The sequence below is a fragment of the Helobdella robusta genome, assembly GCF_000326865.2.
Source record: "Helobdella robusta unplaced genomic scaffold HELROscaffold_31, whole genome shotgun sequence".
Classification (NCBI taxonomy): Eukaryota; Metazoa; Annelida; class Clitellata; order Rhynchobdellida; family Glossiphoniidae; genus Helobdella; species Helobdella robusta.
This window is the reverse complement of record NW_008704544.1, coordinates 1,764,023-1,769,394: the sequence shown is the minus strand read 5'-3', so window position 1 is coordinate 1,769,394 and position 5,372 is coordinate 1,764,023.

Genomic DNA, 5,372 nt, shown 5'->3' with positions numbered 1-5,372 from the left:
TGCTTATGTATGTCAATGTTCTTAATTTCAAAACAATTTTGCTGCTTCTATGTGTGCGTGTGTGTCTGTGTGCGTGTGTGCGCGTGTGTATTTTGAGTTAACAACGTTGATATTGAATGTAGTACTGACAGTACTTAGTAATAATATTAAACGATATAGTTAACGAAAACACATGACATGCATCAATGAATGAATGAATGAACAAATGAATGAACAAATGTATGAATGAATGTATGAATGAACGAACGAATGAATAAATGAATGGACACAAGACCCAAAAAGATACAGGTAAGAACGTCTTTCATAGTGATCGCATCCGCATCAGTTCTGAAGTCGGCACTGAACTTTTCGTAAAATATTTTCTGCACGTCAAAATAGGAGTGGTAATGTTGCTGGAGAAAAATACTTTTCTTCTGACACTCGGGAAGGAGAATTGTTTTGAGACTGTTTGGCCCAAACGTGCAGAAAGACGATTTCAAGTTGCTCTGCTGCGCACTTCTGCGGTTCTCGTCAAATAAAAGGTCCATCTGAAAAGTGTTAACATCAATTCAGTGGTTAATCTGTACGTTTCGAAGAAACGCAACCCTTGGTAAAATATATTGATATTTTTAAAGTTTCGTACGGTCGTAATGTAGTTGACGAGTTGTGCTGGCTAGTGCGAGTAGGTACGCAGTGCGTGTGTTCGAACGGAAAGAGGGTTTGTAAAACGACGCCATTTAGCAGGCGTGTATGTAGGCAGCTCACAGGACGTGTGTCTTTTTAATTAACAGACGTTGGAAAGATGAACGCTAAAAAATGCCCCTGTGAATTTGTTTGTTTGTTTGTTTGATTGAATGAGTGAATGATTGATAGATAGATCGATTGACTACTTGATTGACTGATTGAATGTTCGATCGATTGAAAGTTTAATAAATGAATGAAATTTTACTTCAACTATGACATCCTTCAGGCTTTTGACGTGTTTACAGTTGACGGTGATGAAGTATTCGGAACTCGTTTCGCCATGCAAGGATGACGATGATGATGAAGATGATGATGATGGCGTTGTTGTTGTTGTTGTTGATGACGATGACGAAGATGTTGATGAAGAAACATTCTGATCATTTAGACTGGGATCGATAACAATCTTCTTGCAATAAAGCAACTGCATGGGATATGAAAAAAAATCAATTAAACCTCAAACATCTGTAGTAATGAATGAGTAAATGATTAAAATGATGACGACGACGACGACGAAGATGATAACAGCAACAACAGTTTTATAGGAAAACAGTATCAGTGTTATGATCATATTGTTAATTTTTTTGCCTCCATCCTCACTGCATCATCACATCATCGTTTAATGTTAGAATCACTCATTATGATAACATAAGAACGTTCGATTTAACGCATATTGGTGACTCGTCATCTATAAAAATGTAGAAAGAAGTATAGGCAACATTTTTAAAAGAATTACTATTACAAGAGTTAAAACGGTTAAATGATATAATTTTAAATTTAAAATATTAGAAAAACATAGTAGAAACAATTTTTTTTTATTCTGTTGTCATTTCAAAGCTACTTAAGCAAGCTTCTGTCACGTGTTACTGTTTATTTAACTTAAACTTTATTGTTTGTCACTTAACCGCAGTCATTTATCACTAAGGGAACTACAGACTTGCTCTGAAGTGACCTCTTTCAAATGCAAACAGAAACCACACTTTTCTTTTATATCATACGCGCATAAGTGTCTTGTGTCTATTGTGTTGTAATTTGCATGAGCGTGGTTTTTTGCATGGGAATTTTCATCAAACATGCCGTTATGAAATTGAAATATACTAATAGGATAAACTTCAGTATTTCAGTATTTAATAAGAGGGGTGTTTTCTCAAGAAATAATCAAATTTTTTTTCATAAATTATTAAGATTTAAAAAATTTTGACTCCAAATTAACCTTTTTTAGTGTCAAATCGTATAAAAATACTACAATTTTTTTGATGTTGTCTTCATTGTGAGATGACTCTGAGCCGATCAGTTTATCATTGGTGATGATCGTCAGTCCAAATAACTTTTTATACGTTAGGATCATTTCAAGTTCTGTAGTCGACTGTTCAATCAAGTAACTATTCAATCAATTCAATATCAATTCAATCATTTCAACCAATTTACTGTTTAATCAAACAACAGTCTTGAAATTATTTCGATCATTTAGCTATTAAATCAGTTAAGTTTTCAATCGGTTAATCAACTGTTCAGTCAAGTAACTATTCAATCGAATAACTGTTCAATCAATTAAATATTTAACCAACAAACAATTCAACCATTCAATCTGGTTTGTCAATATTTTAGCTTTTAACCAACAAAGCATAAGCCAAAAGAGCCTCAAATAATATTCTTAATGCAAATAAGTTTTGTCAGAATATAGAGCAACGATTTCAAATCGAGCCAGCATTAGCACTAGCATTAATATCGACATTAATAAAGATAGTAACTACAGTAAGAAACATCGTTAACAACACAGCACCGACAACGAGCTTGAGAAAAATTTGCAAATTACAATCCACATTGCTATCATCATTGTTATTGAATTTGTTGAATACGTGTGCGTGCGTGCGTGTGTAACACGTGTATCTGTATATGAACATAATAAATACAAGTGTATCAATGTTTATACACGTATCTAAGGGTATATTTATACATATTTATATATTGTTTTATATATTATGTTATTAAAATTCAATGTGTATGTGTTGCTCTACGGTGTATGTGTGTGTGTGTGTGTGTGGTGTGGTGTGTGTTTGTGTTGAGCTAGACTCTGCCTTTAACTATAAATGAAAATAATTAACAATAACACATACTTAACTAGCTGATCTGAGTTTCACCTCAGTATTACTTTTATTTTTATTTGTTTGTTTGTTAGTTCGTTAGTTGGTTTGTGCGTTTGTTTGTTTGCATCTGTTTGTCCGTTTGCAGTGAATGAACAGCTCTAACAATGAGCAATAAATTATTTGTTTGCAAGAATGTGTGTGTAAAGGGCAGATAATAATTAACAACGAAGCTATATATATATATATACATATATATATATATTGGTATACATATATATATATTGGTATATATATATATATATATATATATATATGTATGTGTGTGTGTGTGTGTGTGTGTGTGAGTGAGTGGAGTGTGTAGGTGTGTGTGTGTCTAAGCTGTAAAACCAATTTTTAAAAACCTAGGTTTTTTAAAATGTTGAAGTTTTAGGTTTTTTAGGTTTTTTTTATACGTCTCTTTTTAAGTGTGTGTGTGTGTATTTGTGCATGTGTGTACGTGTGTGTGTGTGTGTGTGTGGTGTGTGGTGTGCGTGTGTTTTACGTAGAGACGTGAGTGTGCGTGTCTTAAAGGGTTTTCGTTAGGTTAGCGAATGTTATAATCCATTATTAAGCTGTTAATGTTGAGACACTTTATCACATCAGCAATAACATCAAAACATCAATAATAATAATAGTAATAATAATTATAATAATTACACCAACAACATCAATAACAACAACGTCGATAACAACAACATCAGCCATAGCGATACTACAACATACAACAACAAAGTCTCAATCCAAATGTAGCATTCTTTCAGAAGAGATTAAAGCGACGACAATTATAATCTATACAAATAACAGAAATAACAATTATGTATATATATTTATTTATAATTTATTTATATATTATGTGTGTGTACGTGTGTGTTTGTGAGGGGGTAATGTATATTTGCATATACGCCTAAATAATAAAATGTATTATTATTATTATTGATGTTTTTTTGCATTGCATAATAATAATCAATAGCTAGCTACACTGCTGATGTTAGTACTACTACTACTAGCACTACCACAACAACAACAACAACAACAACAACAACAACAACAACAATAACAACAACAGCAACAACAACAACAACTACTACTACTACTACTGCTACTATTGATGCTGCTTCTACAATTACACCTACTACAACGATTACTACCACAAATAATAATAATAATATCATGGTTGTTAGCATTTCATAAGTCAGCAGCAAACTTAAATGAAATTCATCATAATCTCGAGTGCCCAAAATCGGCATCATTTGAAAAGGACTTCTTGAATATCTTTATTGTAGGGAGAATTTATTGTAGATTTCAACGTACTACATACAACAAGTAGTAAAAACCTCTTGAAGATATTTGCCACTATAATTCAGATGAATAATTTTGTCTGGTTTCATTTTTAAACTGGTGAAAATAGAATTAGAAGAAAATTATTTTTCACTTAATTTTTTATAGATATTTTATGATTTATCACATCTGGGCGGCGCGGTGGTGTAATGGCTAGGTTATCTAGCAGCAATGTTGCAGTTACTGGATTCGAACGCCAAGAAACTCCTGCCTATTTCATGCAACGTCTATGTAATGCCTTGATTCGCGTGTATTTCTTACATGTGCTGGGTGTTTCTTGTAATTACATTTGAGAAACTCTCTACTCAAGAGAGTATCGTAAAAATTATTTGGCTTGCTTATCATTGTAAAGACTCTTGCAATAAAAATCCTGTTGAAACGATTTATTACACACGTTGAAACATTGAAAAGTGTGTATACGTACGTACGTACGTGAGTGTGTGTGTACGTGAGTGTGATTGTATGTGTGGGTGTATGTGTGTATGTATGCGTGAATTGTGCGCGTGTCGCTATTGTAACATCCAATTTAATGTATGTATCGAATGAACAATCATTCGATACATCATTACATTACATTGCATAACATTGCCATCACGCGATTTCATAATGTAATAATTCTTAATGTAATAATCATCCCTAAACAATGATATCAAATAAGGATTGTCGTTAAAGTTAGCGTGTGTGTATCTTAAATACAGAACGACTGACTTGTGAGCAACAATGTATCATGATACGATACAGCATACCGTATATACAACTATGATAAATCAGAGTAGGTACTGTGAATGAGTTAACTGAATTTCGGCCATCCATTACGATTTATTTTCTGTGATTTTATTATTTAATTATTCATATATTTATTAAATTTAATTAGTTATAAATTTATTTATCAATATATTACTGTTTAGTATTGATATTTTTATAAATTTATTTAAGTTTAAGCTAAAGTATTAAATTTTGAATAGAAACAACATTTGATGGAGCTGTTTATAACTCAAAGAATTTTTAATGATTGAAAATAAATTTTTAAAGATTGGTATATAATAACAACAACAATAATAATATTAATAAGAAAAAATAACAATAAACACAATAACAATAACAAGAATATATATATATATATATATATATATATATATATATATATATATATATATATATATATATATATATATATATATATATGTA